Source organism: Trichogramma pretiosum, unplaced genomic scaffold (genome assembly GCF_000599845.2).
Source record: "Trichogramma pretiosum strain Unisexual culture from Peru unplaced genomic scaffold, Tpre_2.0 scaffold90, whole genome shotgun sequence".
NCBI lineage: Eukaryota > Metazoa > Arthropoda > Insecta > Hymenoptera > Trichogrammatidae > Trichogramma > Trichogramma pretiosum.
In genome coordinates this window covers 103251-129391 of record NW_019641031.1, presented here as the reverse complement: position 1 = coordinate 129391, position 26141 = coordinate 103251, and the positions used below count along the sequence as shown (strand labels likewise).

At 41.4% G+C, this 26141-nt stretch overlaps 1 protein-coding gene across 2 annotated transcripts in view; it reads left to right on the top strand.

The window, feature by feature from the left end:
• Window positions 1-4658: 4658 nt before the first annotated feature.
• The window catches only part of LOC106657596 (muscarinic acetylcholine receptor DM1), a 30104-nt gene continuing 8621 nt past the window's right edge, over window positions 4659-26141 (top strand). Inside the window, exon 1 of one of the 2 annotated variants that reach the window (XM_023458049.1) lies at window positions 4659-5099. The gene's annotated coding sequence lies outside the window, so the exon portion shown is untranslated. Of the gene's footprint in view, window positions 5100-20766; window positions 21008-26141 lie in introns of those variants that run through there. The other variant, XM_023458048.1, reaches the window with a different exon arrangement.

The window sequence follows — 26141 nt, the reverse complement described above, 5'->3', positions numbered from 1 at the left end:
TTAATCGTGACTCGCTCGTATACGCGAGTGAAGATTGCGCATATCGACCGCATTTGTGGCAAAGGCCGTTTTCAGATACGATCGCAGATTGTAGAGCTGCGTGAATGGTAATATGAAAATAAAAGTATTATCATTCCGTTCACAAAAAGCCGTAATTCTTTTTGATAAACGATCAAACCTAAATCAGTTTTTATTCAAATACTATTAACTTGCATCGTTTCGCTACTACGAAAAAAGTGTTTTTGTATTTTCTCTTAATAATTCTTTATTAAGTATTCAAAAAAACGGCGTTGTACATCAGGATTGAAGAATAGTTAAATATTACATTAAAAATTATATACCATTGTCATCTAGTTCGAGAGATTTTTTTTCATAGTTCTCACGTGTCGAAACCGTAGCTTTTGTTTGAAACTAATAAGATCCTTGTCTTCGTATTTCAGTCATTTTTTGCTCAACGCGAGTTTATATATTTTTCGTGTACTCTACATTACAGGAACATGATTTTTTTTTTAATTTTTCTTTTTTTAATCTTCTCCTCTTCCACTGCTGCTCCATTTGTGTACCTTGGCTCGCTATTTGTCTCGCAGTAATTTTTTCTCAGCTCTCTCGCGCATTGGTACTCTCTCGGCCCGTTGCTCTGTGCTCCGGTGCGCCTAGCCCAGTGCGGTAAAATTAATTTCGCTCGACTTTGGTTTCATACGAAATAATAAGATAAAAAATCTCTCGCGGGTACAGAGCGAGGTGTTGGTGCATATTTTATAAAACGATAATTTAGAAAAACCGACGGTTCGGCGAAATGAAAAAAAAATCGAAAAAGAGTCTGGATAGGCTGATTAACTTTGCATTCACGTTGTCGAGCAGCAGTGTGGGAGAAGGAGAAGGAGCACGTGTACACGTGCAGGTATTTTTATGCATTATAGGAAGCTCGAGCTGAATAGCGGCGCTAATTACGCTCGCCTCTTTTTCTCGTTGACTTCTTTTTCTCGAGTAGGTATATAGGCTCAGGAGAGCAGCATTAGAAGACACGCTGCTGCTGCTACTCGTCGACGAGTTGACAAAAGGCCAAGTAAAGTCTGCGGTGTATAAATACCTAAACTACAACTTTTGTCCTCTCGGCTCGGCTCGGCCAGAGAAATGAAGAAAAATGGCTAAAACTGCAGGAGCCTCGCTATGCATGTGACGTCGCGGCTCAGACATGCAAGCATTATACGTTGAGAGAGAGAGAGAATATAATATTTCATCATTAAATTGTAAGTGGTACACTTTAGGTACGAAAATTCAGCAGCGACATACGCGTATAAGTATACATATAGCCATAAGCACTCGAAGAGTGTCACACACGCACACACGTCTACGCTCGTCTCATTATCTTTATCGCATTCCCTTTCGTCGCGCGTGGACCTACGCGTAGGTATATAAGGGCATTAGCTTTGTTCTTCAATGAGAGAGAGGGAGAAGTACGAGTGTCTCAGCCGTCGTCGTCGTCGTCGTCGTGCTCCTCGACTGCGTTTGGCGAGTCTCTTTACCTCGAGTGCAACAGAAGCAGCAGCGGGGGGCAATACTTTTCTACCTTCGGGGCAGTGGGAAGCTACACATTTTTTTGCGACACAAGAGTAAGAGAAATATACAGAGACGAAGAAAGCACATATAGGTGTGTGTGTGTGTGTGTACATGTTTACGAGTGCAGTGCACATATACATATAGACTCGAGATAAAAAAAAATAAAGAGCAAGAGTCGAGAAGAAAGAGTGAGATCCTCTAACTTGTACGAGTCGCGCGCGTATTAAGCCGTTTGTGCATGTCGCCGGCGCACCTAAAACCCTGTATAAAATAAAGAAAACCTGCCGCCGCATATTACATCTCTCGCGTTCGAGCCTGGAAAAAATGTAATTTTCTTTCCTTTCTGCGCCTTGCTCCGCACTCGTATACGAGCAATATCTTATTTATTATTCTCTGCGTCTTATACTTTTTACAATTGCGTTATGCCGGTTTAACGCCACAGTAAATTTGTCGCAGTCTTAAATCCCATTCACGATAGTTTTTTAACAATTCAACGTGCCCGCGTGTATATAATAATATTCGTTGCTCATCTTTCCCGCCTCTCGAGTAATTTTATCATTACCTTGAGTTAACTTCTATATGATTGTTATATTTGCACGAGACCCGCTGCCGCCTGCTGCGCGACAAATCGTAACTAGCGTGGCGAGCAAACGCCGCGGAAGCGACGAGACCGAGAAATTCGAGGCTTTCAGCAGCAGCAGCAGCTAATGAGCTGAGCTTTGTTTCGGCAATTAACGCCCGATCGATGTCATTGGTCAGATTCAAGATTAATTGATCAAAGTTAGAATTTACCGACGCTTCGGGGACATGATTTCTGTACTTATGAACTTGGAATCGAAGGGGATACAAACCATTGCGACCGTATCGGTAGGTTTCTTGGCCAAAACTTTCTCTCCTCTAAGCGCAAGCTCGAACACGACCGATTCGGCGGAGAAGGGCCTATAGTCGTGGAACCTTTGCAATTATCTCGAAGCCTATACACCCACTTTTGAATGCTATATATATGCTTGACTTCGATAGTGATTTACTTTTCTCGCTATTTTCACGCAAGTTAAATCCCTGCGACTTGTTATCTTCACCTCACTCCTTGCACGAGTACAAGTTTACAAGTTAACTTTGTAGCGTGGCGCTAGACTTGATACACACCTGCACAACTTGCAAACTTCATCATTCCATCTCGCGGCAATTAATTTCAGATCGATCATCGTTATATGGCGCGTACGAATTCTTAGGTAAAGAGCGAGCGAGAGCGAGGCAGCAGCAAAATTATCACGAGCGCAATCGATCAGTTGCAATGTCAAGCAACTGATCGTCATGGAATATCTGTTGTAAACGACTCCTGTTTTGGGACGTCACGACGCGTCTAGAAAATGTGGCGAATAAAATAGGTTTTAAACTTGAATTCAACGCTTCGTTACGATTCACGGGATATAAAAGTATATGTAGGCCTCTGTTCGAGCTTTTCTCGTCTCCCTCGCGATCGCGATCGCGAACGCGCGTGCCAAAGTACCGCACACGGGGTGTGTAGTAGGGCCTTTTGCAGCCACGTCCTATATATATTGTATGCACGTAATGCACGCGCGGCTCGAGTACCGCTTGGCAGCTGCCGAGTGAAGTGCGAGCTTTAGATACGGTGCAGCCGAGAGAAAGAGAATATCTGCGGCGAAGGGAGAGCAACGAGCAGCGGAGGGGGCTGCGCGAACGATGGTTTAGCAGCTATAAATTAATCGCCGATCGCCCACTAGCCTCCTTTTTATTCACCCTAAAGAGTATGCATATTCATGTATAGAAAATTTCAGATGCTTTGCCTATTACCGATCTCCCCTCTCGAGCCCGATCGATCAAAATCGATCATTGGCATGTATAATCGATATTGACATTTTGTCGATTTTCTTGTCCGATATATAGGGCACGTTCGACCGGACGTAATTCGATATGCTAAAATGTTTCGATGTAAACGCGAACTCTACAGCGTAGACAGTTATATAGCACGACTTACAATTGTTGGCGACGTGCGGAGGTGTCATTTCCGCTTCAGTGGATCTTTTCGTACCCTCTCGAGCTTTAAATCGTCGTACCGCGCGTAGTGAAATAATAAAAGGACAGCTGCATCGCTCGTGGCCGTTCGTTTGAACAAAGTGAAATGTTTACCGTGGCGGCGTGGGAATTTCATACGGTGTACATCATAAAAGCTCCATAGACCTAGCGCAGCAGTATTACCTAGTGAGTAACGCGCGCTCGGCTAATATGGCTACATATAGTCGAGATTTTCGCCCTCTCTCTCTTTTTGGCCAGATATTAGCAGATATATAATATAGTGGCGGCATCGGCGCATCCAATATATATATATGTTGAGATTCCGAGGCCAGGGTGCAGGTGCTTGATAAATGAGGTGTGAGGAGCGCGTGTTCGGCTTAATGACTATTTATTGAGAGAGACTTATATCTAATTACATGGCTATTTAAACTATTTACAAATTATTTCCTCCCCGCTCTCGCCTCAGCTGAGGCGGCTCGGCGGGGCGACCTGCGTGTAGCGCGCGCCTCTGGCGCGGCAGCTACATATAGAGTAGCAGCAGTAGCAGCAGCAGCATCAGTGCACGCGCACCGCACATAGCATAGACGCACGCGCAGGCTCTAGAGCAGCAGCAGCGGAGCCGTGAGAGTAAGAGAGAGACAGAGAGCTCCATCCAGCGTAGAGTGGAGCCAGGCGCAGAGGCAAGATCGTATATAGTCTCTCCCTTGCTCGCGGAAAAGCGCCGGAGCGGAGAGCGGAGAGAGAGAGAGAGAGAAGAGAGCTTTTCGCCACAGTCCAGTCGCGCGACCGAGCGCAGCTTGTGCGTTACTATACTAGTCGCTCTGCTGCTCTCCCTTCGACTCGCTCTCGCTCGCATCTATACACTACGTGTGCATATGTGCAGTCAACAGACCGCCTCTCTGTATACACGGACTTACGGGTCAGATTTTTTACGTTAGTGCAGTCAGCAGCAATAAATAAACAACAACGACGACGACATTTCGAGTCGTTGAAGCCGAGACTCGTGTGTTTTTCGCGTGCTCGCTCGTTTCGGCAAAAAGCTCCTTCTTCCTAGCCTTTTTTTCAGTTCTGTGTCTCTCTCTGTACGTGTGTTTTTGTGCTGCCTCTCTGCGCCGAAGATAAAGTGTCTCTCTCTTGTCTCTCGTGTCCAGTATATCTCATTCACGACGCATGGGGGGTAGTAGTCAGTGCTGCGTTCGACGATGCCGATGTCGTTGATGCCCAAGACAACACACGACACGACACGACATTCTTGGGATCGCGCGTTGACCCGAAAAAGCAAGCAGTGACGAATACATAATACATGTGTCGCGAGAGCAGTAGTTTGTGAGTTGTTCAGCGCGTGTGTTCACGCGTGGTGGTGATGGTGGTTGTGGTCCTGTGACTCGGATGAAATCGAAGATGGATGAAGAGTATCGCGACGATGAAAGAAGAACGATGATAATATGAAGACGAGAAGGAGCAAGAGAAGAAGATTTCCAGTCGTCGTTACATCGAACTCCGTAAGCTCTCGTGTTTGTCATCGTCTTTTATTCCCTCGCACACCGACAAAACACACACATGGGGTCCTCGTCCTGTGCATCTTTTTACTCGGCTGCTGCGACGACGAAAAAGCTCGCGCCTAAAAAAAAAATAAAAAAAGCTCGGCTGGGCCAAAAAAAAGCTCGCAGTGCCATTCGAGTTAATTGGATTTTTACGCGTAACGTGTAACGAGCGCGCGCGAGGGGATCGCCGAAAAAAAAGTGTGTTCGGCGGCGAACTATATGATGGACTTGACTCATCATTTCTCTCTCTTTTCCTCTCGTGCGCCCTGTGTGTGCCGTGTTTTGGCCTCATCGTGTGCCTCTGCCTCGCACACGCCAGAGCAGCAGCAGCAGCAGAGCAGCAGTGAACGAACGGAGAGAGGACTATAACGGACGGAGCGGGCGTGTCGGCGTGCTGCTGCTGCTGCTGCGTGGATGCTGCGCACGGGGCGCGCACCTCGCCTCACCCCCCTCACCCCCCTGCCCTCCCCTCTTCCCTCGATCCGCAGTCTATCTCCTTTGCTCTCGCGGCAGTTACGATACCACCACCACCAGCAAATGGCCTACACGACACGCGCGCGAGTCTAGCGAAGCCCGCGCGCTCTCTCGAGTGTGTACGCACGCACACCGAGTCGTTTCCCTTGTATGTCGTATACATATACGAGCCGATCGGCACTGGTATGAGAGGGATGGATGCCCTCCTTATCGTACGTATTCGCGCGCGCACACATATACTCGTCCTCGTACGATTTTCCTCGCTTTTCCTCGCTCTTTTTTTTCTTTCTTTCGCTCGACGTACATATACATCTCGCGTTACGATACGCAAACACGACTACACGTATGTGTTTTTGTATACATATGCGGGCAGGATGATCGAATCCTCCTCCTCTTATGTGCAAATTGTCGTTCAACGAAACACGAGATTAAACGTCTTGTGTACCGTACTGTATAGTCGACGATATATAACGTGGGTAGCATGTATGCTGCACGAAAAGTTGGCTAGGTTAGTGGAGCAGCATCGCACACACACTTACTTAGCTATATAGCTCGGATGCGATGCGAGGGCTCTTTGAAAAGCAAGACGTCGTCAAAATCATTCTCGCTTCTATATTCCATAATAATTGCCATATCGCAGTTTTTTTTTAACTCGAATTAATAATTGTTATACTTTTTATTCGATCGCATCTATCTGCGGGTGCTTAATTTGTGTACGAGCTTTTCTTGCTCTTTCTCTCTCTACATCCGAGTATAAGATCTTGCACCGTACGTTATACGGGGGTGTGGGCGGGGAAGCAATCTGTTTTTACCGATGCCGACGATCAACCCCCCGTGCACTTGAATTCCAACAAATCTTACTCGTGGTTAATTAGAACGAATCCGTTCTTGCTGGATCATTTCCACTGGGAAATCTCACAAAATTATGGTAGCTTACAATTTTCGACTCTTTGACACCCAGCGACTTAAGAGAGCTCGATAAAATTCAAATAGCGACGTTTAAAAAACGATCGATATTATTTATTACCTAAATACCGATGTAGGACGAAATTGTGAAATTTCCTCGGGGATTTTCGCGCGAGGCTCGCGTTACGATATGGAAAAAAATGTAAACGTATCTTCTTTGTCATACCCCTAACTATGAAATTCCATCCGTCGCTAGATAACTAACCTTGAAGCGACAATCAACCGCTGTACAAATCCATGAAAAAAAAAAAAAAAAGAAGCCAATACACTGATCGCCACACGAATATTAGGCTAAAATCACATCGAAAGCTCAACTATTGTGTACTAAAAAGTCTTGACTTACTTTAATACCGTGACGAGCGCCTATATAGGCCTCGTATGTCACACAGGGTATATCAGCTCGTCGCACGCGTCGTTCGTTCGCGAGCCCCTATTATTACGACGGCGCGTATTATATATCCCATATATATCCTTATATTTATCCATACACTACATATACGCGCGCGCAGACAAAAGGCCATATCGCATTGCTCGAGCTCTCTCTCGACGCGCGCGTAATATTATAAATATAGGTCAACGGCCGCCGCCGCTATGCACGATCATCGGCACGTATATAATAATCACATACACACACATTCATCGTATGTGTGTGTGTTATAATTAACCGTGCGCTAAACAGGAGATATAAAAAAACAAGAAAAAGAGCCGCATCGTCGCGTCCGCGTGCGCGCACGAGAGTAATATATAGCATCGATATTTAGCTCGCGAGAACGTTATTATAATAGGCGCGGTCGGTCGGTCGGTCGGTCGGCGCTGCTGCTTTTTTCAAACCGAACAAGTGGTTTCGCTGACCTCCATCCCGGTACGCGTATATTATATACAGCACGAAGAGCCAGAACTATAAGTTCACGCGAATAATATGTGTAATGTATTCGATGATAAAAAGAAAAAACGTATACACTTCGAATTCGTTGCACACGACGATACGCCGCGCCGTCGGTACGTTGCTCTTCGTTCATCGGAGCTGCTGCTGCTGCTGCTGCTTTTTCGCGCGGGTGGCAGCGGGGGTTGAAACGCGGTCCATATTGTGCAGCAGCAGCAGCTGCGGTGGTGGTCGCCGCGTGGCGGCTATACGATAATAATTCGCTTTGTTTACGCCATTCACTCCCGCGCGCGTGCGAGGTTTTAAGAGAGAGAGAGAAAGGGAGAACGTTCGCACGGGTGGAGTAAATACGTATATATATAATTATAGCCGATGCCGCTGCTGGTGGTGAGAGTTTGTTCGTAAGAGAGAGAAAGAGAGCCTGCACTGACCCACTTTCCTTTTGTTAGCTCCGATGCTGCTGCTACTGCTGCTATTGCGTAGCCCAACGATTGATTATTTCGAAAAAAAACCGGGCTTTCTTTAATTTTCTTCCTTCGTTTTGGCCATTTCTTTTTTCTTTTACTTTGTTTTTTGGTAAGTTATTTGACAATAGTCTTTGGCCGATTCAGCGATGCTGTTTATACTTTTATTGTAATTTCGCTTACTTTAGAACAACAATCCTAAGGATAACAGAGACCTCTCGTAGTTTTACTCCTTCGCGACGCGTAAAAGATAAACAAATTCAAATGAGAACAGTCCGAGTTTAGGTGTAAGGTGTCACGTCGAGAGTGCTGGGTTAATTCAAGTCTCGCCAATTTATTGTCACTTAATATTAGTTACACAGAATCCAGTTTTTTTTATTAATAGTAGTTCATCCTTTTTTCAAGTATACAAATCAAAATCTTCGATGGAAACGCGTTTGACTACATAGTATAAAACAATTGTAAAGGTAGAGAGTCGGGTATAGCTGCGAATTTTTTCTACTGGTATTATCGAAAATTCAACGCCGAGGGGCAAGTTTGACACAGCTCGATTTTTAGATATGACAGCTGTATCCCCATTTTCTAATTGAACTAATAAAGTTTTGCTGTAATTATGATGACGATGATTACAAAAAAAAAACAATTAAATTTCTAAACCTGTTCGATACGGCAAGAAAGTTGCGACAAAAAACAACAATTACTCGCGAAGTAAAAAGTATTATCTCTTACTTTTCTAGAGTAGCGACTCATTTTTGCGAGAAACAATCTTCGAGAGTTCGTGATGTCATTGAATTGCGAGTTCACCTAAAAAATAGATTGTTCAAATTAAACGACCCCTGTTCAATTAAACGAGCGAAATTTCTACGCCGGTGTTTTTTCGCCGGCAACAACCCGTACGTTACGACCAACTTGAAGTACCTACTTGAATTTTTCGTTAATTACATCTGTAATATCTGTTTTATTTTTTTTTTTTTTTTTGTAACGTCACATCGGAACTTGATGTACAGAGAACTTCGAAGTAATGATCTTAACGTGTGTTGTACTCGTTTCTTTTCTTTCTTAATTTAAAAAATTTCAGCTTCTTCTGTGAAAGTTATCACGGAGTTTTGATGACAGCATCAAAAAGTAAAGACAATTTGAATTGCTCATTTTCGAATGCGGATGTATTTTCAAGTTGTTTTCTTGCATATTCTTTACATACATACGTTTGCGTTACATTCGTTGCCGATGCAAATAAAGAGAATACCGCGCTCTGTGTTCTCTTTGCATATCCACAAAGCCGCTTAATAATTTATGAACGAAATCAACATAAAATAACTTATGAAAGCTCGAATTTAAAGCTCGCTTTTCTTCTACGAGGCCCTAATTATTCTAGGAATTTTGACGGATAAATTTTGACGACTAACAAACGATGAATGAAAAATATTTCAGATTCTCGATGAATGTATTTTGAAAAAGCTTCGTACTCCTTCTTTTCATTCCTTTCTATATAAACAAATCTAGCATAAGGGATTCAACAGAAAAAAATAACAGTATTTGTTCTAAATTGTACTTTGAGTCAAAAATAAAACTTTCATTGGCATTTATAATGTTTATTGCTCTAATATGAATAAAAAATCAGTAGTATACTTCGCCATAATCTTGATTATTGTTGAACATAGTTTTATTCGTGATATTAGCCAAAAATACTGTCAAAGAATTCATGCTGATTTATAATATAGTTGGTCGATATTGTTGGCTTGTTTTCTCTTACAGCCAGAATATCAACTTCGTTGTTACTTAAAGTAAAACTTTGATACATTTTGTGATTTTAATTATGCTGAGCATAGCGAAGTCGTTCTACCTGTAGCTTCTCATTTTTGTCAACTTGTTGTGTCAACGGCTTCTCGTGAACGGGTGGGCCGATTTGCATAAAACTTATGAGGTTTTGTTTATTTTTGTCAGACGGAATGCTGATTGTCTAATCGGTATCTGCATTGTCACCCCTTATGCACTTATATGAACTTTTAATGAAAGTTGCATTTTTCTTCAATAACATTGAAAAAATTATTGTAGTTTGGTGTGAGAATTTTTTAATTTCACAGAACTTCAAATGTGGATATCAATCAAATTTTTTTCGGTTCTAGTTGCGAATGCAGTTGGATGCATTTTTTCATGTATTCCCTGAAATTGCTGTGATTCGGCGGAGAAATTGTTTAATAAAGTTAAACCTCGCGCGTATGTTTCGGGCTGCGTGTATTTTTGTGGTTCGGCATCATAAGGCAGTTGAATGCGTTATGTCGTCGCGCCTATCACATTCACTGCGCTCGTGCGCTAACCCCACTCCAGAAAGTACCAGAAAGTGCGATTTATACCACCGAAGAGCGTGTCTTAAATGCGAAGTTAGAGAGGAAAAAAGTTAAAATGAACTGTAAAAAGATCTGAAGGCTGCTGTATATGACAAAGAAGATTTGATTACCTAGAAACAATTATTTGAATTAAAAATGGTCACAAGAAAATCCGTGCTAGAACAAAGAAAAAAAGTCTCACGGTGTTGCAAGTTTCTAAATTCAATTCAATTGTGGGTCCAGCAGTTAAAATGAAAGGTTTCATAGTCCTTGCCATTATGAATAGTAGCATTTTCCGAACTTGAACAGGATAACTTTGAAGATTCATTTCATAGCTTAAAATTGAAGATTATTTGCTGAATTTAAATTTCATGACCGTCAGTTATGTGTAAAAGTTACCAAGTATAAGACAGAACGTCACTTGCATTCTTCAACATTTGACTTGGAACACAGGCAAAAATTATAATACACATAACAACACAGAACGCAAATAACATTTTGACTGCCCCTGCTAAATCTGTTTCCATTAAGATTACCATCTAAAAACAATATGTACCTTGTCTATTCTAGATTCTATTCTTAAAATTCAATAACTCAAATCTATAAAATGACTTGAAACATACCGAGGTAGACGTCAATATAAGAGTACAGTATGCTCCAAATATTACAACAAATATTAAAATATCGCTTATATCACGAACGGTTTTGTGAAACCTAAAATATAACTTATTAATTTATTAGAGTCGTTTCAAATAATTATACTTACTCAATACACATTTGATGCGAATTAACAAAATGTTGGAGCTGTTCATAAATCCATATGTTTTCTTTGTTGTCATCAATCAAAATTTTAATATTTTGCGTCAATTCCATTTTATGTAAAATGTATCTGTAAAAAATGATGATCATAAAAACCTTATTTAACCGAAATCAATTTTTCAAGCTTTCGCCTACTCCAATAGATGAATTTCGCCAATAATGAACGCTACACTAATACATAGAAAAGAATTTATTGAGCATATCAATAAACCAAAAATAAATAATGAGATGAGCTGGACTGTGAAAATTTGATAAAAAAATTTATCTTCGCTGATAAATAATTCCGAAGCGGTAGAGTTTTTTCATAAGTCTGATTGCCTGGAAGTAACCAGTTTAAAATAGATGGAAGAATAATCGGTGACACTCCAAAGCTAATGCATAAAATAATCATGGACACTAAAAATTTTCCAAATTGATAAATCAATTCTAAACACAAAGTTACAAATCTTGATATTTACCCGCCAGAAAATTGGTAATGTAGTATCCTTTTTTCACCGTTTTAAACAGGATCGCTTGAGCGTCTTGAGAATTAAAATTCCACATTTGCACCATCAGTAATACACAAGCATAAATCTTTTGATAAATAAAAATTAATTTACGTTATTTTCACTAAAGCACAATCTATTTGCTTTATAAACAAACATATCACTTACTTTTTTTTTGCATACTACCATGCGCAAGTAACAAAAAATCATTCCAAAGTAACATGTTAGTTGAAATATACATTCAACCATGATTGAGCTAAACTTTTGATTTTTTCGTGAGATTGCGTCGGTTTTCAACATCTTGAATAATGATAATAATTATTTCAACTCATCATAAATCAACGAAATCCTTCAATCACTTACTGTGACAGTAAATAAGGTGAATAAATATAAAGTAAGAAAAATATTTCCAATTATTTGTATGCTCTTTTTTTGAAAAGGGTATAAAAAAGTAATCTTCATAATTCTCGTTGTCCAGGTAAAATTTGTTTCCCATACAGTTTTGGCTAAAAAAAAATTTTTGTCCCCGTCAGTATCGATACAAACTTTTGCTGTCATTATTAGCTTTTCGTGATGAAATAAACGTTAGTTGAAAATTATTTTTTGAAATCGTTGCATTTCACCGAATACGAAGTAGATGAGGAGAGCGTGTCGTCGCTGCTTTTTTAAGTCTGTTTTTATGTAATAAATGTTTTACTATGTCACACGTGAAGGTATTACTCATGAATATTTTATTGTGTTTGGCAAACTTTAAAAAGTACGTACCCTGCGATTTGTTTAATTTAAAATTTTAACCGTATGAATAATTCGTCACACATAAATTTTTAAATCGAGGTTTTGTTACCCATAAATTTTTAAATGACATCAAGAGGTGCGGTAGCACCTAGCCGGCAAAGTATAAAAAAAAAAAACCGCTGCCAATTTATTGGCAAAGAGCTTCCTCTTAAAAAATAATGTTAACAAAAGGCATCGGTTACTACACTTCTATGTTAGCCAAAAGGCCGAGAAAAAAAAACTCATACAGACATTTGTTGGTAAATAATCACTTCCTCTACGAGGAAGCAATTATTTTCTATATAATTTTACGTACACTGAAACTTAAAGAAGTTGCCAGTCGTTTCATTTTTTTTCGTTTTCCATTTTCGATGCCATTCAACTTCAAATTCGTCATTTGTTTTTCTTTCTATTCCATTGCACTAATAAAAATATTGTTCCGTTGCCAAGAACAAGGCCGTTCCTGGCGTAGGAACGGGGTCGATTCAAACTTGTCGCAAGTCACAACCGTCACACTGAACAACACCCACAGTTGCGCGTGCGCTGCAAGCTCGCCGCTGCGACTTACATACGCCGAACATATAGAACTTAAATTGGGAATTAAATTAAATTTACCAATGTATCAACCAAATTTTTGTTCTGCGACGCCTGGTATTTTTGTATCATTCACAAAGCATGGAAACTGATTGTCCCAATAATAATTTGGACGGCTCCACAAAAAACTCATTGAAATATAGATTTATTGTGATACTCATTGAAGCTACTATTATTAATATCATAAGGCTGAAAAAAATATTACACCGATGTCATATGTAATTTTCGTTATATTCAGTCGCTCAGCATATGCAACTATAGTTGCCACTAGTATAATATATAGACATCGCTTCGTAACGTTGTATATTAAAAAAAATACCAAACTTAGATAATATAATATAATAGCAAATACGAAGAGTAGGAATAAAACAACGTTACAATATTAGCATAATCTGGCGCGCGCGCGCATTAAATAGGGTTGAGTGGAGGAAATGAAAGTCATCGGAAAAGCTCGATGGAGCTTTAAAAATCAGTTAGAGAGCAGCAGCAGCAGCACATTGGCCGCACGGAACAATGCGAATTCCTGCATGGAACGTGTGTGTATGTGTGTGTATATAAGAGCTGCGGAGAGAACAAAAGATAGAGAAGCAGCTGCGTCAAAGGGTTAGGGAAAGTTAGATACAATAGAATGGAACGCGCGAGCTTGAAACTCGGCAGCGACTTCGCCTCGCCTAGAGCTATACTCGCTCTCTCTTCTCGCAATTCACCTGCAGTATGCGCGGCACACTCGAATACTACAATCTCATTTTAGGTAGAACGCGTTTCTATACATCTCGTCTCTCTACCTGCATGCGCGCTGCTGTATACTTAGGCAAGCCGCGCGCTGTAATAGCTACTCTTTTATACCCTCCGATGCGGCTCCAATGGGCGCGACTATAAAGCACACGCATATTCACTGCCACTTTATCAACCGTTTTAATATGATTTAGTTTAGACTCAGGGAAAAAAAGTTAACGGGATTGACAATTCGAATCGATACGGAGCGTATAGGTCGTTTCTTCGAAAATTCGATCACATTGATGTAATAAAGCGAGGGCGGTGCAGCGGCGGCAGCAGTGCAGCGGTGGCATCGCATCGCATCGCGCCAAGCGAGTCGGACAGACGTATGCTAATGAAAGATTCAGTTGGCCGTTGGCGAAACTAGTTATACGGACAGATAAATATATAGGGCAGAGAGAAGGCACGGAGCATCGTCGCGCGATATGACTCGTTTGCGGGTGTGCATTAAAACTCCCTCGATGCGACACACGACTTTTCTCTCTCTCTCTCTTTCGAGCAGCAGCAGCAGCAGCAGCAGCTCATTAATAAGTGAGCCTAAGCAAACTACCCCAGAGGCACTTTTTATGCCATTATAGACGCGAATTCCGACGCGTTGATCCGCGCACAGCTATAATGGGGCCGCGTCTATATTGCTCACCTCGTCTCGTTAAGTAAGAAAACGCCAGATTGCATGTATATATATTTTACGCTCGAATCCTGATTGCAAGCTCGACTTTATATACGCAGCAACCAGCCATATTACGGGACGACAATTGGACTATGGGGTAGCTGCTCTGTGCATGACACGCAACGGCATATATAGATCGAGCTTTGATGGTTTAACCCAATCCCCTCCGCACATTTGCTCTCCTTTGTATATGCAATACAGTTACTCGATCCCCAAGGCAGAGTCAACTTGTTGTACAGGATGCTGCTGCTGCTGCTGCTGCTTTACTCATGGAGCTGCATGACTGCGAGAGCTTTCCTACTGCTTCGGACGCAATTCCGCCCTGTTGTCTTTTCATCCGCATTGACGAAAATCAACTCCAGCTCTCTCTCCTCTACACGCCGCACTCGTCTATTCTTAAATGTAATTGGAATCGCTTCTATGGCGAAAAAGCCGTGTATAAGGTCGATACGCTGCCGCATCGTTAATCAGTACGATGACATCGATTCTCTCTTCGCCGTCATCCCCCCGCCCCCAACAGTTGATTAGCATAACTCTATGTACAATAATGTAGGACAAGTTAATTTCAAGTTTACTGTATATGCGCGCTCGTTGGATCGGAGATTGATTCGACGAGAGAGTTGCCTTGTTCTTGCTATATATCGGAGCTTGCATCGCAAATTAATTTTCTTCGGAGTCGGACGGAGAAAAATATAATAATACGGCATCGGATGAATCGCTCCTCCGATGATATGCGCGCGCTAGAGATGGACTAACTCGATTTTACCATACAGAAAATCGATATTTCCCGCAGTGAGCGCGGATCATCTCTCGAAGCTCGAGTTAACCTGCGAAAAATGATTTCACTCTTAACTCCGCGTATTACACAGTATTATATCGGTGAATAAAGCCAATCTAATTATATCATTTGTGTTTCTGCACGCTCCATCGGTAAATAAATATCTATGGCAATTCGATCGGCTCCATTTAATCCTCTCTCGTCCTTTCTGATTCTCTCAACGGAAAAACAAAAAAAATGAAAAAAAAAAAAATATATTATTCGCAGTTCGTGCACTTTAGTCGATGATTCACGCTAACTAATTCGATAAATCTCTCTCCCTCTCTCTTTTCCCCCCTTTTGCGCGAATCACCCGAGCCGAATAGAGAGAGAGAGATTTATATTCTTTTTGATGAAAAAAAAAGTCGAAAACGATATTGTTGTTTGGTATATACATAGATCCGATATACGTATATATTCGGTCTCGGTAATAAAATTCAGTCATCTCTGGCGAAGAGCTTGCGCGCGCTCGAGTTGGGAGAAGCGGAGTATAAATCTTGCATACGCGATTCACGCGCCAACTTACATTAATGTCCCTCTCGCATTAATCGAATCGCAGACTACTCTCGTCCGTTATTATTAAAAGAGACGGTAATCCCCCAAAAGTTGTATATAGCTAGAGATTTTGTTTTCAAAGCTCATTGGCAAACTACGACGCGGAATCGATCTCTACTTGTGTGTGTATCGGTATTTCGAAAATTCGAAGAGCCGAACGGAATAAAAGGAGGAAAAGCTCCTAAAGCAATTTCACGTATTCCACATATATACAATTTCCATGTCAGACACGACTGTCCGCTGCGCGGCAAATTATTACTCGGGCCGAAATGTCCAGGGCAGCGGCGCGCGGTGAGAGCTTTTGCGACTAAATACATATATATATATATATATATATAAGGCTACATATATATACACAGGCCACTGCTCTATCACTAACGCCTATCCGGTTAGTTTCTGAAGCTAGTTGGCAGCTCGGCTATATATATATATTTATTGCATGTACCTATATGATGTAAGCCTGTGACTCGATAGAACCGACTACTGCACTCGCTTTTCGAAGCTCTGCGACCTCGGCAGCAGCAATTCATAATGTAAAACGTAGTCACTCAGACGCATCCCAGAGAGAGAGAGAGAGAGAGAGAGAGGGAAACAATTTATTTCCGGGCTCGTTCGAAAAAATCCCAACGACAATGCATCGAAACAAATTCATTCCTTTATTTATTTACCCTTAACTGCGAAATCATTATAGATCGCGTTAAAATAACATTTTTCTCAGATATTCCGCATGTAACGTACAGCGCGATCTCGTGCGAATATTTTTTTTTAAATTTTTCTCGTCCTTTTTTCAATACCACGGCTTTGGGAACTCAAAACTTTCTGAATTCGGTATATACGTTTGATTGACCATTCGATGTATACGTGTAGTAGAAATATCGAGTGGCGAAAGACGCGCACGTATCGGCGAATCAATTTACGTCAGTTCTTCTCGGGCTGCGCCATTAATTTTGAGAAGGAAATATTTCATGTAGATTGGAAAATATGCGTATATCGACCATAGAATACGCGTATACCGTATATATACCACATTTCGGAATTAAGATTCATGAAGCGAAACGCACTCACCGATAAAAAGTCTCGTCAAAACGAGTTCGATAACGAAACCGTTGTTTTTTTAATTTTGTTTTCTGTGCGACGACATCGATAAACGACGAATTTCTATTGCCAATTTCTCCGTGCAAAATCGAGCAGCGTCGATTCAGCATAATATTTCGACCCATCCGAATGGTCCACATAAGCTTCGGATGTAATTTTTTTTTCTTCTCGTATTATTTGCTCGCGTCATACATTTGGTATTTGTTTAATATATAATACATCGCGGTTATGCCGCTCGCGCTACACGAAAGTCGTGTATTACGCTCGAATCATCAAAGTATATACGCGAGCAGAGAGCATTGTAGATAGAAATCGATGAAAATTTTCATCAACTCGTGTCCGCGCGTACACAGCCGCAGCTGCCTTCGATATTCCAATATCCGAGACGCGCGGCGAAAAAAAAATAATTCGAAAAATAATGAAGATACTTTATATCGAAAAGCTTAAGCCGCAGCAGCTCGCAGCAGCAGCGTGTACGCCAAAACGTCAAGAGGAGAGGAAAAAAGTGAAAGAATGGAGAAAAGCCTCGAACGCCGAGCGGCGGCGGAGGTCCAATTTAGCACAGGACTAAGCATCGTACTTTCGTGTATAGCCTATATAAGTACATGCGCACTGTGCAGGTGCACAGTAATATATACACACATCTATATACGCAGCGCATAGAGAGAGAGAGTCGTATCGAATGCCGGGGGGGAGGGAAGGAAGCTTGCAGAGCTGTAGCAGCAGCAGCAGTTGACCGCATAAGTAATGCTCGGTATGTGCTCCATTTAACAAGGGCGTCGAGCTTTTGCGAGTGTGCGAGTGCGAGAGAGCGAGAAAGAGAAAGAGGAAATATACACGGCACACATAGCGAGAGCGCAATACAGTTTCTCATTCTCTTGCTACGTCTCTGCCACACACTCGACGACGACGACGACGACGACGACGACGGCTTTGCCTACCCCCTTGTGTAGCGGCACTCGACGTTTGCATAACGTTTCAAAGGATCATTCTTGCCAGCGCGCAGTTCTCCTCTTATAAATGCAACTGTTCTACAACGAGCCTCTCTCTCTCTCTCGTTGCATCGCAAATACATTAATGCAGGTATATATAATAGCCGAGATATTACAGCTTGCAGAGAGTAGTCGAAAGTACCCCGAGTTACATTCGATTGTATATAATATTGTTTGCCTACATATAAAATAAATGCGCGCTACGTGTGTAAGTCGCTATGCCAGCTGCCGATCGACGTCAATATAGCTGCTGCTGCTTCTCTCTGTATATATTTTATATTTATTTCATTTTATCGGCTTGTATATACCTATACACATGTATGTATTATTATAGCAACAGGCGCATTCGTATATACGAGAAAATGAAATAAACTCGCGTCGTGTGGGTGTGCTTTTAGTCGTGCGAGATCCCGGACGATATCAACTTATAACAGCTCGTATTATTTCGGATCTCCAGTTGTGCGCTGCGTCTGATAAACTCGCAAAGGGTCAGTTCTACTCCCATGCGCTGGATGAGGACGAAGATGACGTGAGTTAGGATTATTGCCGTGAAAAATGACTCTCCGATATGCCGAACAAAATCAGGAATCGCATCGTATGCCAAATGGAGTTAATGATCTTGTGTAGTTGTCAGGCAAGCGACAGTACGTTCAATTAGGAATGAAAAATTGTTGGCGCGTGAAAGAGCCCGAGACGATGTAGAGGACTTTGGACAACGTTGCTCACTGGAGCATGTAGGTTTTTTAATAGTTTAGAAGAGGATCCGATCATTTGTAGAACAAGCAATAAATCGTAAATGCGCCTGTTCAATAAGAAGCTTAACCAATAAGGTTCAACTAGTAGATCGCATCGTTTATACACTTTCTGTTAGGTAACACGAGCGTATTAGTTAATACCGAACAACCCTCTTCTCATCGTACTTAAATACCTTGATAAAAATGTAGAATATTTTAGGGAGCTAGTTTTTGGCCAACGAAAACGATTTTCGAACTTGAAAAACTTGAAACTCAAAACTACACTTTAACGATGAATCCGTTAGCATCCCACTACATTACTCGTTAGTTATTGTTATTTTTATGGCGGGGAATCATTATTCAATAAGACTTTCATAAATATAAACTGTAGCTTGTGATTTTGTAGTAGCATTTTGCAGTCTAGCAACGAGTTCCTTGATCGCTTTTAGCATCTCACTTATATTGCAACTAGTAATTTCCAGACATGTTTCTCACGCGTAAATCTTTCAGTCGTGCTTTTACGAAAAAGTGCCCGACCATCGGTGTCACTTTGGCCCATCTCCGCGATCAGCTTTGACTTATACAATTGTGTTCACTTTACCACTTGCAGATTTACACATATAAGGTACCTCGCCATCTAACGGTGGCGGCTTCAAGCAGTATCATCGGATTCAAAGCGGCGTGGTCAATTCGTTTAATATGGCAATTAAAAATTGTATCACAATTGTTACAGAAAAATCACCCAGAACAAACCTATTATCGATGATACATTTCAAAACGTTACAAATGGTCATTTTTTGATCATTGGCGATCATCGAATGAATTGATAATCGCTCAAAGCGCGATCTTGTAATTATATTTATCGAACTCACGATGAGAATAGACTCGTCGCAGCCGAGCACTTTGTATCGCTCGGGCATCCCTAAAGGCGCAAATATATCATTACACACACTATTACACGTACTTTGAATTTGAATTGGAGCGCGTACAGAGCCGATATAGACGAGACGACGATTCTTCTGCGCTAATGCCGTTTCGCTCACGCACGTAAACGCATGAAACAACGATGCGGAATATATATAATACATGTGCATCGCGGGTATATAGGCTGAGGCATAAGGTCAATGGGTGTGTGTAACTTTTGCATTGGTGCGCATCTCTCGGTATATATAGCGCGCTGCATAATGTATAATATTGCACAGACTCGAGCCTCGCGCGCGCGCGCGAGTGTTGACGTTCAATCGTTTTTCCGCTTACACAACCGATAACGAGTATAATGTAGTGGCTGCTGCTGCTGCTGCTGTTGGAGAAATATGGAGCAACGACGACGACGACGACGTTCGAGCTGCCGAGCAGTAAAAGCTCGAGGATGAAAATAGAGGAAACAAAGCAAAATGTTCATCTCACTTTTTCATTCTACTCTCTGTCTCTCCTCGCGCCTCGATAACGCTTATTTTCTCTCTCGCGCGCGACACACACTTCGAATAGAGCACTATGTATATAAGGAATGCGAATGCATATATATGCGCGCGGATACTTTATATCGTAATGACAGGCGTATACACGAGTTCAATTTATTTCTGACGCTACGTTTACTCGCGAGACATTTTTGCGTAGCTCGTGTTCCTTAACGCGTGTAAAATTTTAGTTTACGTGCAAGCCACAACGAACATTACGCGTCGAGCAAGTTTGAAAGAAAAAGTTTATTAAAAACCTCGCTTCCTCGCGGAAAAACTTTTCTGAATAAATCCGCGCGCGTGGATGTGCATTAGGGGTCGAGACGCGAGCTACGAAACATCCGCAAGTACATCCCCGCTACTACTATATAGATAATTTAATCGCACGCTGCTGCAAGCCAAAATTTCGAAAACTATACTTAACGAGCAAACAATCATAATTTCCCAAGTCATCCGTCTTAATCAGTCGCGGGGCGCGTTACACGCGTATACACCCATATTGTACACATAACTTTACACGTATTATGCACGATGCTACAGCTGCAATATGTACACATGTGTCACGTACGATATATTTTCTATGTATATATCTGCTGCAGGCCTCGAGGTGTCAACGAGTTGGATCGCGCGATTAATCTAGCGACAGCAGCAGCAGAGAAGGAGGATTGCGACAACAACAAGCGACAACAACAACAACAACAACAACAACAACAACAACAACGACAACAACGACAATAGCCGCAGCAGCAGCAAAAAAGAGGATGCATAATCATCGTCGGCATCATCGGCATCGGCACGTGGATCCGGTGGCTGGGGGCGGCGGGGGCAGCAGGGGCGCCGATCGACCGGAACCACCCCAATTAGGCAGCAGCAGCAGCAGCGGCGAAGAACGGCAGCAGCAACGAGTTCGAGCGGCGTCGAGGCGACGACTCTTTCCAAGCTCGCGATCATGCACCGCTTCGGACCCATCCTTGTCTCACTAAGTACGTGTATCTATCCTCTGTATGCGCGCCTAAATAAGACTAATGGCCGCTGGGCCATGTTGTGTATGTAGCCTACTGGCTGCAACTCATTAGTCACGCAGCGGGGGTGTAGGTCTGTATATATACATAAATGTATCTTGGCACTGCATAGCTTGAGAGAGAGAGAGAGAGAGCAAAAATTTGCAACACCGACCGAGCGAGCGACATAGCTCCGAGCTGGCGATGTACTGGCTCTATATTCGTTTATAATGTAATATACGGGCTGGCCCGCCGAGTAATTTGTGGAACGGACGCGTGTGCGTGGATTGAATATAAATACGGAACAGCGCGACTTAGCTCGGATTTCTCTATTCGTCCTAATACAATAGCTCTTTTTTGATAATATATGAATAATCGTGAATCACGATTCGAATTTCGGAGCGATCCGACGACAACGGAAAATTATATACGTGTTTTTCCTCTCTTTGATAAATATAAACGCGGCGCAAGTATAACCCCGGCGAGAGAGAAAAAAAAACAACGACAAAGTGAAAAATAATTACGCGCGATATCGACGCGATGAAATATGATAATTATAATGAATTTGGTTGTTGCGCGCGCGCGCGTTGATGAATATTGCATTTGTTAATTTGCGCGTCGCGCTGCTGCTGCTGTCGTTTATTAATGCATCGCTTCCTCTCCTCTCGCAGCAGCGGAACTGTTGCCTACGGGCGTATACACCAGCGGCAGCACACGCATACACACCTATACGTTGCTGCGTATGATTACATTCGTACCTGTACTGCCCCATGAGTGAGCCGAGCTGCACTGCACTGGTCTCTCTACGCTGTGTATTATCTTGATTAAAAAAAAAAAGAAAGAAAAGAAAAAAAAGCAAAACACGAGCGTCGACCCGTTACTACTCGCATCATCGGTCAATATTGATATTTCAGTGTATAACAGCTCGCGACGATAACTCGCTACAATAGCCGTGTAGCAGTCGTATAATTCGGTATACGAATCGACGAAATAAGTATATAATAGCGAAAAAGCAACAACGTATAGATAATTGCCCTTGGCACGAACGAAAAGCGACGCAAACTAATCTGCTTCGTTTTGTTATGCTTCATTAAAGAGGATGGATGAAAGCTTCCGATCGCGTTCGTTGTTACGCATAAATATATCCGTATACACCACGGCTGAGTGATATTTTTTTCTTCGCTCGTAGAGGACTAGTGCTAACCAAATTGTAAACGCTTAAAAGTTAAGATGTCGAGCTTCTTTTTCATGCAGAGAAGATGAAATATTCATAAGAGCTTCATCTAATTTTTTCTTCCTCTATACGAATTCAAAAAAAAAAAAAAAATAAATGAAAAAATTCGCAAGAGAAAAATAAAATTACGTTATTTTTCATCTTTATTATTTATTTTTTTACGCGACTTCTTCTCTAACGAAAATAAAAGTCTTAATCCACGAGTATAGAGAGAAGAATTTTGCGCAAGACCCGCTGCTGGGCATAAAAGAAATTGTGCATTTTCAACAAAAATGTCACTTCTTATAAGTTAACTGCCATCGAGAGGCGCATACCGAGCGCCGCATAGCCGCACACTAGCAGCACACTAGTGCTGGTATTATACACATATTTTCCATCGCTCCGCACAGCCGCTGTAAAAAAAAAAAAAAAGAAGAAGCGAACTCGAATTCCAGCGAATTGATGTCACTCGAATCCTATACTTTCGCGAAACAATACAAGCCCATGAATGCAACGCGGCGTTCGAGTGGTTAATAAATCTCTCTCGCTCGCACTCTCTCTCTCTCTCTCTCTCTCTCTCTCTCTCTGTTATTGAGCGAGAAAAATGAACCGCGCGTCTATATATATATATCTCGCGCGAGACGAGAAAATTATTTAACATTTTTTTTGTTCCGCTTACGCCAACGCGTGGAAGCAACAACAAAAAAAATTGAATTTCCGAAAGATCGTGTCCCAACTAAAAACGCGTCGCTAGGATTTTTTATTGACTTTGGTTGAGTTCGTTGAACGCATACGCGCATCGCGTTTATTACACGCGCAGCCCAACATTTATCGGGAGGCATTAAATTTTGCTCTCGTTTTCCTTGCGTATGTATATATGTATCGCGTAAATTGTGTACATCGCGCACATCTATTTACACAAAAGCATACACACACACCGGCGGCGGCGGCGGTGGCGGCTACGTGTATATACCTTTCAATTACATGCATACGGTATATAAACACACCTCTTGATTGAAAACTGTTTGTATATTCAGACGTTGGCTGCGCGATATGTATACGCAGAGCCTCCGGTACACATATATAATATATACACGGCCTGGCATTACAATGCACAAACTCGATCGCGTGTAAAATGATTTTCGCCCGCGACGGTGCACAGCGCGGCGAGATTATGAAAAGACCGAGGCGGAAAATCAAGCGATGTATGTAATACCGATCGATTCCGTGAATTTGAATTATCAAGTGCCAGATCTTACCACTCGATATTTGGCAAATGTGTTTTTATTTCCCAGAAGACGCGCATTACGAACTTGTATAAGGTCGTTTTGAACTCGAATTATCGAGTCGATGTTTGCTCAACGACAATTATCATTTCATAATATTTGCGCCGCGAGGAAAGTAAGGGAAGGAATGAAAGTTCTCTTATGTCATTAATTATTTTGCTCGTATTTTGATTTATTTTTACGCACTCGAATACATTGACTTTTAAACGATCAAATGATGATTATTAAGAATTTTGAAAATTTCCAGCCTGTCAATTGGGCATTTTTAGTTCCAACCTGTAAAAAAAAATAATTAAAACTTGTTAAAATTCCTCACCATGTCGCTAATAAAAGTTTATATTTTTTTTTTATTAATTAAATTTTGAGTTTACTTTTAATAACACACGTTTGCTCGTTTAGCTATTAACATGTTTCATTCATTACGAAAAAAGATGCGCAAAAAAAATTATATGAGCTAAATGTGAAAAGTATTCAGCTTGAGATGAAAAAATAGTTTTTTAACTAAAATCTCGCCTTTTTTCTAACGAAGAGATACCCGACACCCATGTGTGAAAAAAATTCAGAAATTTCCTCTTACTATCGTTCTCAAAGGTACCGTGGTAACCCGAAGAACAATGAAATAAAGGTCGCCACGGAGTCTTTGAGAATTTTTTTTTTAAATAAAGACGTCGAAAACTGGTATAATCTAAGAAAACGAGAATAAAAAAATGAAAATAATTACCATTAGTGCGTGTAGCGCTGCGACTCTATACGCAGCTGCGCAATCAATTGCGTCTGCAGAATCCATGGGGTCTGCCGCGGCCGATGATGCAGTGCTGGCCTCTCGGGCAGTCGTTGTTGTGACGGCACTGCCTCTGGGCCGTGGACTGGCTGACCTGGCCGAGAACGACGAGCATGGCCACCAGGGCGATGTAGAAGAGCGACATGAATCTCATGTTGATAGTTGATTGGGGTTTTTTTTTACTTGGGACTGCTGAACCGTTGCTTGTTCCGCTGTATGCTCTAGCTGAGCGATACGCGCGGCTTTTATACCGAATGGGTTGAGGAAAATGAGATCTTGTTATTATTATTTTTCCTCGGAGCCAAGCCGCAGCGATCTCAAGGCGAATTTTTGACGTTCGACGATAACGACGTTGTTTTCGCAAAACTCGCTCGAAAGCTGGGATTAACGATTCAACTGCGCATCATCATTGTCTCTCGCTCGGCGATTGTTTCCCTATGGAAATTTCCTTCGTTCTTTTTTTTTTGTACGGTGGTCGACTTTTCTGTCGTTGCAACTCGTTGCTCGCTAACTCGATTAAGAAGAAACTAATTTTGAACGATCTATATACTTTCTATTGCAAGCTCGGCGATGAATTTTTTATTATATTAAATTTCATTTAGAGTCTCCCAGAACTATGACGAAGAGAGAGAGACTTTTATCCCAGCTGCGACTTAAAAAGTCGTTGGTGTGACAAAAAACTTTTTCCATAGAAAATTTGTATACTGAAATTGAGGCACTATGTCAAATGTATGCATAATTTAAAAGGAAAGTAGCAAAGTGTAGTCATAAGAATAATCCTACTTGAGACCATGACCTTTATTATTCTCTCTATATAGAGTCGCGATAGCGCGACTCTTCATCAAATGCGACAAAACGCTTAATCCTAGCATATTTTTAACTTCATTTATTTTCCCTCTTGGCTTTTAATGCGCAAATTGAGATCTACGAGCATTAAAATAAATAAATTGCTCCATAGAATAGAATTCGTATCATTTTTTTCATCCATCATTTGTATGTAAGCTCGCTCAATTGATAAAAAGTCATTGTCATAACGACTCGATTAGGTTTATTTTTCATTCAATTTTTGCCTGCTCTCGTAATTCGGGAAAACGTTCGTAAACGTAATTCATTTCAGGCGGAAAGTGAAAGTGTGTATCGAGAAAACAATCAACAGGCATAACTTTGTATTTGCACAGGTATTTATGGGTATATGTGCATTCAGTGCGCGGATGCTACATTTTTTAGGAAAAGATATCAATTGAAATAAAGTGATAGCTAGTTCAAATTTAAAAGTAAAAATAAGCATCCAGAAAATTTTCTAAATCGTAGTTTCGGATTCGTATGTATAATCATTTTTAATTGTCAACAACAAAGATTAACGGTATACTCAAGCCCAAGAAAAATAAAAATATTCATACAAGTTTTCAGAGGTTTTTTATAATTTTTTGTAAACTTAGGGGGGGGGGCGAATAATAAAAAAGGCTGGTTAAATAACAGTCGTGTGCTGGACAATAAAAAAGACAAACCCCAATTTTTATTTGGAGAGCAACGTCAATTAACAACATATCTAAAAAATATTCCAAATATTGCTTATTGCCATGAATGTTGGTTCATCAGCTGCTCGATGATCATTCCGCATTCGAGAATGGCATCGACAGTGCCCAATGTCGGAAAAATCTACTTGATATTTTTTCACAAAGATGTATACAGTACATGCCTCTTAGTGCCTTTTAGGGAGCTTATAGACCTACCACCTGAGCGCCGAAACTTGTAGTAGTTCCTGTACGCGAGTCGTTTTGCCGCTTCTTCCGGTCGCAACCAGGTCGGGTCGTAAAGCGACACACCCGGATTCAC